Below are 14681 nucleotides of genomic sequence, written 5' to 3'. Positions count from 1 at the left end.
GTGTTCTGCATCCTGAACCCCACTCCCACATCCCTCCCCATCCCATCCCTCAGGGTCATCCCAGGGCACCAGCCCCAAGCACCCTGTCTCAGGCATCGAACCTGGACTGGCGGTCTGTTTCACATATGATAATATACATGTTTCAATGCTATTCTCTCAAATCATCCCACCCTCGTCTTCTCCCACAGAGTCCAAAAGACTGTTCTATACATATGTGTCTCTTTTGCTGTCTTGCATATAGGATCATTGTTACCATCTTTCAAGTTCTGTCCTATATGATATTTCCAGGAGAAAAAGTGGGGGTGATTCATCTATATTTCATAAAGGTAATAACTAGGAAAAGATTGTGAAAAATAATTCCAACTGTACTCTGAGACATAAAACATAGATGGTGATTATAATAAAGAATGTAGATTTAGGATCAAGTATTCTGAGGTCAGCAGATCCACAGAACTCTTTCCAAGACTAACAAGTGGGGGGAGGGGGCAGCTAGCCCTTCGCAGTTCTCTTTAGAAAGCCATGAACAAAGATAAGATATTTACAGTGAATTTTGAACATTTGAAGAAGTGAAGGCTGAGATTTTTCTGCAAATAGAAATACACGAGGGCTAAGATAGAAAGGTGCTTCCCTGGTGGCTCAGCAATAAAGAATCTACCTGCCAATGAAGGAGACATGAGTTCAATCCCTGGGTCAGGAAGATCCCCTGGAGAAGGATATGGGAACCCGTTCAGTATTCTTGCCTGGGAATCCCATGGACAGATGAACCTGGTGGGCTACAATCCATGAGGTCGCAAAAGAGTTGGACAAGACTTGAGTGACCAAGCAACAGCAACCAATAAAAAGAGGTGACCCATACCAGTAGAGATGTGATAAAATATGAGCTATGTTTCATCAACAAAAATGGAAGAAGAATCCAAATGGAACTAGAGCAGAGATTATTTCATAGAATACATCAGCAAAAATGTTTTTGTTGATTTCTTAATAAAAATAACTTGGATTAGAATCCCACTGTCTATTTAGGGGGTTTTATATAGATTTTTACCTAAATGAATTATAATAAATAGTATTTTGTCCTCATTGCATAGTTTGGCACCAATAAATTATAATCAATACTTTGCTCATTCCCATAAAGTTCCAAGTTCACTAACTTGCCTAGATATTGTTGCATGTGGATTTCAAACTGACAGTATGCTACCTATCATTTTAATGTAGGCCCTAGTGTCCCGATAGGGCAAAACTAAGCATATTCTCCTGATAAAATGTTATATTAACTAAATATTTTTCTTTCTGGGCATCCTAAACTTTACCGTGCTATTTAACTATTAATTCAGATGTGAAATTCTAATATTTCAGTATTTGGACAAATAAGATTTAGAAAATAATAGACTTGTAAGAATTTGGCCCCCAGTATCCATTATTATTAATATTCAAGGTACACTTGAAATTCATAATCATTTCCCTGTAGCAGCAATCAAGTTATTTTGTTTGAAAAGCACCATGAATGATACAACTGGGTAGAAGAAGGAAATACTTTCGTTTCCATCATTATATTATTCACCACTGAATCACAGGGGCCTAATTTGTGGGAAGGCACATTGTAGAAACACAGTAATTATTTGTTGAATAAGTGATAGAAGGAAAGAATGAATGGGGTAGGAAGAAAGATTCAGACTCACAGGAGTGTGGGTCTTAATTGTAGCAATCATAGTGAATCTGTCACACAAACAGCTGGATAAGGGAAAGTCAAATGTCTCCAGGGGCTAAATCCTTGGACCTAAGAACATGTCATTATAGAGGCCTCATACAACCTCTGTCCAGCCTGAGGCTGCCCTGGTTGGCTGGAGCCCTCACTGCATTTGTTTCTATTGTTTTTTAATTAAGCAGCTAGGTTCCTGGGTTAATAATATTAATGACATTCTGAGTCTTGATTTTTTCTCAATTTTTAATCAGAAATGGAGACATGTCTTTTTAATAGTTTTAATGATTTCTAATTTTAGGAAGGTTCATGAAATCAAACAGTCTGAATTTTAAGTGGAGCTGCAGATATCAAAATTGGGTATTTTTTAAAAAAATAATTAAAAAAGACACAAGTTTCCAAAAGGCCAAATGTGGTTAAGATTTGCCTACCTTTGTACAATTTCCATTCATTTACCCTCACAAAAATGAGATAAATTGAATGTCTTATTCTATTAACCTTTTATAAGGGGATTCTGCTTCTTAGCTCTCAGTGAAATTTAAAGTATTGTTAACTCACAAATCAACAGTATGATTATAAAGCTTCTTGAAGGCAATCACTGGAATGCATTAAGTAACTAGCAAGATTACATGCTGTTCTAGCCTAATGTGGCACAATTCAGATTGCAGTAATTGGTGCCCAGTGAAGAAAAGCATCAGTCAAATCAATAAACTTAGACTCTTGTACATTGATAACTGAGCCTGGCTGTTAAAAGTCATTGATTACCAAGAGAACGGCTATTAAAAGAAAGAGGCCAAGAAGCTGACTGGGATGTTTTACTCTAATAAAAAAGTAGCTCTGCTGAAGTAAATAGTTGTTGTTTCTCAGCAATAAGTCGATTTCTGCAAGAGCACATCAGTCATTTGCCAAATCAGATCCCCTCGGCCATGCCGACCTGCTCAGCCCACGTATGTTTCTTCCAATTCCGTTTCACTGGGTTTGGTGGCAAATGACAGAATGGAGGGAATATTTTGACATCTTACTGCAGTATTGTTCCAGATTTGGGGTACTGGTGCTCTTGGCATCGATTTCTAACATGTTCTGTGTTGCCTGCGGTTTTACAGGCTTCCACGTCACCTTCCTCCTCTGACCACTCTTCCTCTGCAGCCCAAGGACTGAACGAGAAGGTTGTACCAACTATCACCTCTGGGTATTTTGGTTGTACATGCACCGATCAAAGAGATGACTACTGGGTGGTCTTAGTGGACCAACTGTGATGTGAAGCTCCACCAAGACTGCGTACATAATGTGGCCTCTGTATGCATCCCGTGTAATGGGGATGTCAGCATGATGCTGTGAATTTCTGGGTATCACTGTCAACCTGGATTCTGCATCCTACAGTCCTCTGGATGTTGATACACTCCCTTCTCCCTGGTTCAGAGTTATCCCAAGTAAATGGCCATCGGTTCCTTTGGACCTAAACTGGAATACTGTTTCCTTTCATGCTTGCCAATTATTTCAGTGCCTTCTTCCAGGGTGGGGCAGTGGGGTGGGGCAATCTCTTCTTCAGCTGGGGGTTCCCTAGTGAGAAAGGATACTCAGGTTTTTAGACCAGACAGTGGATCATGGCTCTTCATTGGAGTGATTCTCATCAACTTCTTTTTTTAAAAAAAATTCTTTTTGGTTGTACTGGATTTCTGTTGCTATGCAGGCTTTCTCTCACTTTGTGACAAGCGGGGGGCTACTTTCTCGCTGTGGAGCATGGGCTCTAGGGCATGCAGGTTTCAGCAGTTGTGCCTGCTGGGCTCTAGAGTGTGGGTTCAGGAGTTGTGGTGCACAGGCACAGTTCCTCCATGGCATGTGGAGTCTTCCCAGACTGGGATCAAGCCTGTGTCTCCTGCATTGGCAGGTGGATTCTTTACCACTCTGCCACCGTGGAATCCCCCACTTCAACTCCTTGATCATCCAACCTTCATTTCTTTTGCTGCTATACATTGGCCCAGCTCCCAAAGCCCCTGTCTTGTACCAGTTGTTGTAGGTTGGGGTCCCTGTTTGGATGTTTACCTGGGAAAGCACTGGGTGTCAGTATCTGAGAAAGGGAATGAGAGGGTCAGGAACTGGATGAGGGAGAGAGTGAAGGGGCAATAGAGGTTCTCAGAGGACCCCACAGAATCTCACAGGGAACTCTAAGGCCAGAACTCTGTTGTCCTTCAGGTGGGCTAAGACAGCTAGGCCCTTATGATTTCTGAAAGTCATTGGATGTGAGCTACTCCGGGAAAGGAGTGTGACTTTTGAGTGTGGTAGGTCTCTGTAGCTGAAGCATTCCCTGAAGGGGCAGAAAGCTGAAGGTCATCTGCACACAACAAGCAGTAGCGAGGCTTTCATGAGAGGGGTCTGAGCGCACGCCCCATGTCCACCAGAGTAACTGTTATCACCTGAATCAGGACTGTTTTTGTGACCCAGTGGGAGCACTACTAGTAAAGGTACGATAAAAACAGGTGTAAACACGCACTGTCTCAGGCAGACACAGAGTCACTCTGGCTATCATAACGTCTGATGACACCCCAAGCAGATACTTGACTATTTACAGCAGCACCTTGGGTTTTGCTGATGTGGAAAAGTGTTCATTCTTCTATTGCTCTTTGAACACGTACTTATCAACTATTCAGAGGGATCAGGTATTTGAAGGATGTTAACAGGAATACAGCATGAAGCCTCTTCTCCATGAGTTTGCTGATTGTAGGAAACACTATAAAAAGATTTTCTCATGACAAAACTGTGTTTTAATGTAAAGTGCTTAAAGATACATCAGTGCCATTAAATCAAATACTCCCTGGCTTATTTCTTTAAATCCTGAGCTGACAATGTAGAATTATTTTGTATTTAAAAAAAAAAAAAAAAGGGTTTTACCTTGTTGTTCTTGTTCAGTTGCTAAGGCATGTCTGACTTTTTGTGACCCCCATGGACTGCAGCATGCCAGGCTTCACTGTTCTTCTCTATCTCCCAGAACTTGCTCAAACTCATGTCCATTGAGTTGGTGATGCCATCCAACCATCTCATCCTCTGTTGTTCCCTTCTCCTCCCGCCCTCAGCCTTTCCCAGCACTGGGGTCTTTTGAGTTGACTCTTCACATCAGGTGGCCAAAGTATTGGAACTTCAGCTTCAGAATTAGTTCTTCCAGTGAATATTCAGGGTTGACTTCCTTTAGGATTAAGTGGTTTGATATCCATGCTGTCCAAGAGACTCTAGAGTCTTCTCCAATACCACAGTCTGAAAGCATCAACTCTTTGGTGCTCAACCTTCTTTATAGTACACCTCTCACACATCCATATCTGACTATGGGAAAAGCCATATTGACTAGACAGACATTTTTCATCAAAGTGATGTCTCTGCTTTTTAATACACTATCTAGGTTTGTCATAGCTTTCCTTCCAAGGAGCGAGCATCTTTTAATTTCATGGCTGCTGTCACCATCCACAGTGATTTTGGAGCCCAAGAAAATAAAGTATGCCACTGTTTCCACTTTTCCCCCATCTATTTGCCATGAAGTTATGGGACTGGATGCCATGATTTTAGATTTTTTTTAATGTTGAATTTTAAGCAAGCCTTTTCACTCTCCTCTTTTACACTCATCAAGAGGCTCCTTAGTTCCTCTTCACTTTCTGCCCTTAGAGTGGTATCATCTGCATATCTAAGGCTGTTGATATTTCTCCTGGCAATCTTGATTCCAGCCTGTGATTCATCCAGCCCAGCACTTCAAATGATGTACTCTGCATGTAAGTTAGATAAGCAAGGTAACTGTATACAACGTTGATATACTCCTTTCCCTAGTTTGAACTAGTCTGCTGCTTCATGTCCAGGTCTGTTTTTTCTTGACCTGCATACAGGTTTCTCAAGAGGCAGGTAAAGGGGTCTGCTATTCCCATCTCTTTAGGAATTTTCCACAGTTTGTTGTGATCCACAGAGTCAAAGGTTTTAGCTTTTGGTAGGCAGTGAAGCAGAAGTAGATTTTTTCCCCCTGAAATTCCCTTGCTTTCTGTATGATCCCATGGATGTTGATAGTTTGATCTCTGATTCCTCTGCCTTTTCTAAACCAAGCATGTACATCTGGAAGGTCTTGGCTCACATATTTATAAAGCCTAGCTTGAAGGATTTTGAGCATTACCTTACTAGCATGTGAAATAAACGCAATTCTGTGCTAGGATGAACATTCTGTGGCATTGCCATTCTTTGGGACTGGAATGAAAACTGACATTTTTCAGTCCTGTGGCCACTGCTGCGTTTTTTAAATTTGCTGGCATATTGAGTGCAGCACTTTCACAGCATCATCTTTTAGGATTTTAAATAACTCAATTGGAATTATATCCCCTTAACTAGTTTTGTTTGTAGTAATGCTTCCTAAGGCCCATTTGACTTCACATTCCAGGATGTCTGGCTCTAGGTGGATGACCACACCATCATGGTTATCTGGGTCAATAAGACTTTGTTTATACAGTACTTCTGTGTATTCTTGCCACCTCTTCTTAATCTCTTCTGCTTCTGTTAGTTCCTTATGGTTTCTGTCTTTTATTGTGCCCATCTTTGCATGAAGTGTTCTCTTGGTATGTCCAAATTTCTTGAAGAGACCTCTAGTCTTTCCCATTCTATTGCCCAAACATGTGGTGCTAATCCACAAAAACAAGCCCTCCTTCCCAGAACCATCCCTAATCAGCTACTCGAAAAACTAGCTGAACTTTGGTAGGTCTCTCCTGCTAAAGTCTTACAAAGGTTTCCACCTTCTTCCTTAGATTAAAAGGCCCTTCCACAACCTCTTCTGACCAACATTTAAGACTAAAGGCTTATGCTAATGGTTCTCTGGTTGGCTTTCTTCTAATAAAAGGGAGATGTTAATGAGAATTAAGGAAAAGTTTAGTACCAGGAGAAAGTTATTGCTTCTGTGACTGTCAAGATTTATAGGTGCGCTGGACTAAAAGGGCACCTATAAATCTTCATGAACAGTATGAAAAGGCAAAAAGATAGGACGCTAAAAGATGGTCTCCATAAGTTGGTAGGTTCCCAGTATGTTACTGGAGATCAGTGGGGAAATAACTCCAGAAGAATGAAGAGATGGAGCCAGAGCAAAAACAACACCCAGCAATGGATGTGACTGGTGATGGAAGTAAATTCCAATACTTTAAAGAGCAATATTGCATAGGAACCTGGAATGTTAGGTCCATGAATCAAGGCAAATTGGAAGTGGTCAAACAGGAGATGGCAAGAGTGAACATCAACATTCTAGGAATCAGTGAACTAAAATAGATTGGGTGGGTGAATTGAACTCAGATGGCCTTTATATCTACTACTGTGGGCAAGAATCCCTTAGAAGAAATCGAGTAGCCATCATAGTCAACAGAAGAGTCCTAAATGCAGTATTTGGATGCAATCTCAAAAATGACAGAATGATCTTTGTTTGCTTCCAAGGCAAACCATTCAATATCACAGTAATCCAAGCCTATGCCCCAACCAGTAATGCTGAAGAAGCTGAGGTTGAATGGCTCTATGAAGACCTACAAGACCTTCTAGAACTAACACCCAAAAAAGATGTCCTTTTCATTATAGGGGACTGGAGTGCAAAAGTAGGAAGTCAAGAAATACCTGGAGTAACAGGCAAATTTGGCCTTGCAGTACAGAATGAAGCAGGGCAAAGGCTAATAGAGTTCTGCCAAGAGAATGCACTGGTCATAGCAAATACCCTCTTTCAACAACACAAGAGAAGACTCTACACATGAACATCACCAGATGGCCAACACTAAAATCAGATTGATTATATTTGTGCAGCCAAAGATGGAGAAGCTCTATACAGTCAGCAAAAACAAGACCGAGAGCTGACTGTGGCTCAGATCATGAGTTCCTTATTGCCAAATTCAGACTTAAATTGAAGAAAGTAGGGAAACCACTAGACCATTCAGGAACGACCTAAATCAAATCCCTTTCGATTATACAAATTATACAAATTTTTGATTTGTATAATTTATATAATTTGTATAAAATTTGATTATAAATATCCCTTTCAATTATAGTGGAAGTGACATACAGATTCAAGGGAGTAGATCTGATAGACAGAGTGCCTGAAGAACTATGGATGGAGGTTCGTGACATTGTACAGAAGGCTGTGCTCAAGACCATCCTCAAGAAAAAGAAATGCAAAAAGGCAAAATGGCTGTCTGAGGAGGCCTTACAAATAGCTGTGAAAAGAAGAGAAGTGAAAGGCAAAGGAGAAATAGAAAGATATACCCATATGAATGCAGGTTCCAAAGAATAGCAAGGAGATTTAAGAAAGCCTTCCTCAGTGATCAATGCAAAGAAATAGAGGAAAACAATAGAATGGGAAAGACTTGAGATCTGTTCAAGAAAATTAGAGATACCAAGGGAACATTTCATACAAGATGGGCTCAATAAAGGACAGAAATGGTATGAACCTAACAGAAGCAAATGATATTAAGAAGAGGTGGCAAGAATACACAGAAGAACTATACAAAAGAGATCTTCATGATCCAAATAACCACGGTGTTGTAATCACTCACCTAGAGCCAGACATCCTGGAATGTGAAGCCAAGTGGGCCTTAGGAAGCATCACTATGAACAAAGCTAGTGGAGGTGATGGAATTCCAGTTGAGCTATTTCAAATCCTAAATGACGATGCTGTGAAAGTGCTGAACTCAGTGTGCCAGCAAATTTGGAAAACTCAGCAGTGACCACAGGACTGGAAAAGGCTGGTTTTCATTCCAATCCCAAAGACAGGCAACGGCAAAGATGTTCAAACTACCGCACAATTGTACTCATCTCACACGCTAGCAAAGTAATGCTCAAAATTCTCCAAGCCAGGCTTCAACAGTACATGAACCATGAAATTCCAGATGTTCAAGCTGGATTTAGAAAAGGCAGAGGAACCAGAGATCAATTGTCAACATCCATTGGATCATCAAAAAAGTAAGAGAGCTCCAGGAAAACATCTACTTCTGCTTTATTGACTATGCCAAAAGCTGTGACTGTGTGGATCACAACAAACTGTGGAAAATTCTTCAAGAGATGGGAATACCAGACCACCTTACCTGCCTCCTGACAAATCTCTATGCAGGTCAAGAAGCAAGTTAGAACTGGACATGGAACAATAGACTGGTTCCAAATCTGGAAAGGAGTATTTCAAGGCTATATATTGTAACCCTGCTTATTTAACTTATATGCAGAGTACATCATGCAAAATGCTGAGCTGGAAGAAGCACAAGCTGGAATCAAGATTGCCGGGAGAAATATCAATAACCTCAGATATGCAGATGACACCACCCTTATGGCAGAAAATGAAGAAGAACTAAAGAGCCTCTTGATGAAAGTGAAAGAGGAGAGTGAAAAAGTTGGCTTAAAGCTCAACAGTCAGAAAACTAAGATCATGGCATTCAGTTCCATCACTTCATGGCAAATAGATTCTGAAACAGTGAGACACTATCTTTTGGGGCTCCAAAATCACTGCAGATGGTGACTGCAGCTATGAAATTAAAAGATCTTTGTTCCGTGGAAGAAAAGTTATGATCAACCTATACGGCATATTAAAAAGCAGAGACATTAGTTTGCCAACTAAGGTCCCTCTACAAAGCTTTATTTTTTCCTCTATTCATGTATGGATGTGAGATTTGAACTGTAAAGAAGGCTGAGTGCCGAAGAATTGATGCTTTTGAACTGTGGTGTTGGAGAAGACTCTTGAGAGTCCCTTGGACTGCAAGGAGATCCAACGTGTCCATCCTAAAGTAAATCAGTCCTGAATGTTCATTGGAAGGACTGATGCTGAAGCTGAAGCTCCAATATTTTGGCCACCTGATGTGAAGAACTGACTCATTTGAAAAGACCATGATTTTGGAATTGATTGAAGGCAGGAGGAAAAGGGGATTACAGAGGATGAGATGTTTGGATGGCATCACTGACCTAATGGACATGAGTGTGAATAAACCCCGGAAGTTGTTGATGGACAGGGAAGCCTGGCGTACTGCAGTCCATGGGGTCACAAAGAGTTGGACATGACTGAGTGACTGAACTGGACTAAAAGGGAAAACTGAAGGCTTAAAGCTACAAATATAGTAGTCTGGACTTTGAATATTCTTTATTTCTTTGAAAAGAGCCAAAGAAATAATCTCTAAATCATAAGGAACACAGTCCTTGTGGAATAGGAGTATAGTGGTCACATTTCTGGACATTTTGACGTTCACAAATGAGAGTTCATTTGTAAGTTACAGCAAAATCTTGAAATAGATGAGAATAGATATTGCTAATATCAACATTTGATAAATAAAGAAACTGAGGCTTAGAAATATTATATGGATTGCCAATAGTTGGTGAAGTGTTAGAACAAACATTTTCTATCATGATTTCTGGAAATTGATCTTGACCTGAAATCAGAATCATAGTGGGAAAACAGTAAAGCCATCTTGTGTCTGGGAAGGGAGCTTTTTTGTCATTGCTTTTTCTTAGCACTATCAGAGTTTCTGGCACTTAATAAATATTAATTGCTTGATAAATATTTACTGGATGGAAAAATTAAAGAACTGAGAGTTCTAATGAGACCTACTACATGAGCTGCTATACATGGTTGTGGTGGTGAAAGAAATACAGTAGTGTTGAACAAGAGAGAGTAAACAGACTCCGTAAGTGGAGAGGTGAGAGGTAGAATGGAGAGGTATCTGTGCCAGCAAGGGCCTGGAACTGAGTGGCAGCATACACCCATGCAGAGCCAAGGAATTTCTAAATAAGGTTAATTTACAAAGCACAGCTGACCTCTGTTTGCATTTATTCTATTAGTTTTAATAATCCAGGTTTTGTTGGATTTAGGATAGTTAGCTGTAATTTTAGGCAGACACAGATAAGAATAAAGACAGTTTCTCAGAGAGCAGCCCCAAGTCTTTGTCTTCTCCATTCATCTTTAAGGCCCAATTGAACTTTGGACCAAGTGACAAAGCTATTGTTAATACTTAGGGTCAATGAGAATTTATGAAAGTGGAAAGGATGATAAATTGCAACTAAGGTGAATGTTCCAGATGTTTTAAACTACTGCTTTTAATACTCAGGACTTTAATTGGGTGGTATTTATTTTTGTAAGGTGTGAGAGAGGCATATAATTTTTTCATATGGATAGCTATTATTGAATATGTAGCTGTCGGTGACTAGAGAGGCTTTCTTCATTGATCTCAATTACCCATTGGTATCAATTGCCACTAATGTATTGATTAAGAGTTCATATGTTAGAAGATCTGTTTGTATTCTCTCTATTCTAACTTAGTCAATGAAATATATTACAAAATTCAAATTCTGCAAAAGAATGTACATATATATGTTATAAGGAACAATATAGCAGATATTGTACTACTTTATTGCTATAACTGTGTATCACTTTCTGATTCTAATTGACTCTTCACAAAACTTTTTACCTCTTCACATTTATTTGAATCATAGTCTAGTAAGACTGAAAGATCTTTTAACCCATCTCATTACTTCATCCGTAAGGGAATGGAAATATACTGTTATTAAAATGAATGACTTCTAGCTACATCAGTATGGATATTTATAAAAACAATATAGTGTGGAAAAGGTGAGGGGCAAAGGATATGTAAGGTATGATATGTTTTACATTTCCTTTAAATAAGACTTTATACAGAATTTTATGAATTATATTTAATATTAATTTTCTATACATACATAAATTATAGGAGTATACTTATATGTATTGAAAGAATATGCCCAATTTCAGAATATTGGAAACTTCTAGAGAGGGAAGTAGGTAGAGAGAGAGTAAGATTTGAGGAGAATGTAGCTTTAACCATTGTATCAGTTATCTAGTGCTGTGTAACAAACCACCTCAAAACTTAGTGGTTGGAAAACAGCAAATTATTGCTTATGATTATGAGGATTAACAATTGCAGCTGGAACAGACTAGGCACTTCTTCTGGCCTTAGCTGGGCTCCCTCATACATTTGCAGTCAACTAGCAGATCACCTAAGGGCTGGTTGGCACTGGGGAGACGGGAGTGACTGGGACTCATGTCTCTCATCACCCAGCCTGAGTCCTAATCATGTAACTGGCAGGTTTCTTGTAAGTTTAGGCTCAGAACTGGTACACACTGACCAAAGCAAGTCACAAAGTTTCATTTTGTTGGTTAAATCAAACTGTAAGTCCAGCCCACTTTTAAGAAATACAGAAAAAGGCTTTACCCTTCATGGGAGGAAGTGCAAAGTGACATTGGCAGGACATGCCTACAGGAAAATTGGATCCTCAGGTATTTTCATAATTGACCACTGCCACATATATAGCCTTATTTTTAATTAGAAAAAATGTCAAAATACTAAAATTCTGAGAGGTAGATAAATGGACACCTGTTATTTCTGTACCTTTCTGCATGTGTGAAATTGTTTGTAATTGATCATTTTAATAACATTGAAAACATGACTACACAGTCATCTTTTGACACCAGAACTATTTCCTGGAGTCCCATCAAATCAATGCCAACGACCCATAGTTTCACACCTAAGGTTCTTATCACCTGGAACTTTTAATACCGTATAGATAAAACTTGCAGCATTTGGAAGCCTGGCTCAATTTCCACTTAAACAGCAACATTCAGTCTTCTGATTCGCTCCTATTGCTCTAATTATTGAATACTTACCTGAAGAAATTATTTCCTTATTTCCTAACCCATCCAGGCCTCTTCTGTGCTGGGTTAAACCCTGACTAAGGAAAACACCTGTGGACTGCAGGATAATGAGAGAAGAAAGGATTGCCTGGCTCTCTGTGAAGCTTTGCACATTTGTCCACTGATGCGCTTATGGTACAAATGGAATGAAACAAAATCTGTAATAGATATGAAAGATATTTCTGTCACTGCTACATTATCTACGGAGAGGTTTCTCCACAACCGAATTTTAACGTCAGTGTAGAATCCTCCAATATATTTTTCAGCTTTCTTTTTCCTTTTATTAAGTTGTGTGTAAGGAAACCATAGGCTGATTCTAATAGCAGCCTAACGCATAATTAAAGATGCAAACATGGTGTGGATCAGACATCCCAAGTGCCAACACATATTATGTTGGGTAATCTGCTATTTTGGATTATCCCTTTGTTTCTCTGGGTAATTGAGAGTTTTCTATATCCACAATTAACTCCCACATCTATATATAACTAAGCCCTTTTAATTTTGTATCCAACCTACAATGGGACCTGCTCTACCCAAGAATTAAGCTTTTTCCCAGCCACCTTTTCAGACCTCTGGGTCTCCCCATTCAGCCACTTGTGACAATCTGTCCCAGAAAATTGGAAAACCGTTCAGTTTAATTGGTTCTAAAATGGAGGATTCAGTGCCTGTGCTGAGTTTGAGGATGAAACTAACATTTTACAAAGCCCAGCCCAGCAGCAGCTGCCCTTTGGGATTTGGGAGGTAGAGCGGCAAGTCACTCTGGAATTTAGAGCTTTATTACAAAGAAGTGCTAACTCTTCTGGTTGTGCTTATAAATGGAATAAAGGGAGAATCTGGCTCACCCATGAGTGCTTTAACCTTGTACATGCTCAATATCCTTATGAAATGCAATATCTTATGATCCTTTAAATAACAAATGACCTTATTCCCTTTTATAGGGTCATTAAGGCCTCTAACGGTCAAGGTATAAATCCCAGCCACTACTGCACATCTTAATTTACTATTCATATGTAAAACTCTCTTTGGTTCTCGATTACTATACAACAGCAACTGGCTCATCAAATTATCCCCATCGGAATGTGTCTATTAAAGACATTGCAGTTTACATCTGAGGGCCCTAATTAAAGTCACAATACTTGATAAACCTTGAACAACTAGTAATTGGAAACTAACAATTAGTACCATCCACCTCAGTTGAGATCAGCTCTACTGCTGGGAACATGACTAAGCAAAAGGAAATTAGCACACCAGAGATGGCCCGCATGCCAAATATGTGTTAATGTCCACTCCTGGGTTTCAGCCAGTATAGTTAAAAGAAGTTGGCATTAAAATATTATTAGCTAAAAGTCTTTATATAGATACCTGTGCCATGGAACAGATCAGTCTGATATCCCTGTGGCTTTTCAGGCTTTATCATGCTCATTACTGTTTTCATCATCCTGTCTGTGGGTATCTGTGGAGATGGTGCTGTAAGACCATCTCTTTGAGCTTCTTTTCCTCTCAAAAGCCTGTGGCTTGCTTTCTTTTGTAACAAAGCATAGGTCACATTGTCCTACTGTATTCTGCATATACTCCCCCTGCTTTGTGCCCCTTATTGTCTACATCTTCAGAATATCTGAGGCTCAAGGCATTGCAGGAAGCTCATGGATTGATTTGGTGAGTCTAAGAGAAGCTTGAAGGACTGCAGGCACTGTTCCATGTCTCCCAATTAGCCGCCATACTATTCTGAGACCACCCATTTTGGAGGGCAACTGGGAAGAGCATATTCTAGTTCCCTGCCCTAGAGACTTGCTGATGGGACTTTCCTAACTGGTAGTGTGTTCACTGTGGTCCTTTGCAATGGACAACAAGAGTAAAAAATCTTACAATGACCTTCTGTTTTGTTGGTCAGCATTGTGCCCCCACTCTCTCATTCTCATTTCATTGAATAGCTAATGAAATGGGATATTACTTGAAGGAGCTTCAGCAGACTTGATGAAGCATCCCAAATGCTTCCTCTCCAATCTGCTTACCTCATGGTTTTCCAGGAGTTCTTGGCAATAGGAGAAGTGTGATGCTTCAGTAGTCTTCCCTGAAAACATTGCTTCACTTACCATGGCAGATATGGTTTAAGATGGTTTTGTAATCTTTATCATCCTCTTTTTCACCCTTTGCCAGAGAATCAGCTTGGCTGTTCCAAAGTCTTCCCAGAAACTGATCACACAAGTGAACGATAGGTAGTGGTACTTTGTGTTCTTTTATACAATGAGCAAGTGTGGCTTAGGAAGATTTGTAGTTTTATTGCAGAATAAGTAC

General features: G+C 39.8%; 2 long non-coding RNA genes across 12 annotated transcripts in view; both read left to right on the top strand.

Annotated features, from left to right (window-relative positions):
• Positions 1-14681, top strand: part of LOC123332829 — a 144314-nt gene that overhangs the window by 53734 nt on the left and 75899 nt on the right. The gene's annotated exons all lie outside the window — the stretch shown is intronic.
• Positions 157-3163, top strand: LOC123332830. The gene is made up of 2 exons (XR_006549915.2): positions 157-326; positions 2800-3163. It is a non-coding gene; the product is annotated as an uncharacterized LOC123332830 (long non-coding RNA).

Source organism: Bubalus bubalis, chromosome 3 (genome assembly GCF_019923935.1).
Source record: "Bubalus bubalis isolate 160015118507 breed Murrah chromosome 3, NDDB_SH_1, whole genome shotgun sequence".
Classification (NCBI taxonomy): Eukaryota; Metazoa; Chordata; class Mammalia; order Artiodactyla; family Bovidae; genus Bubalus; species Bubalus bubalis.
Note: the sequence above shows the minus strand (reverse complement) of the source record. Positions and strands in the feature narration are given on the sequence as shown.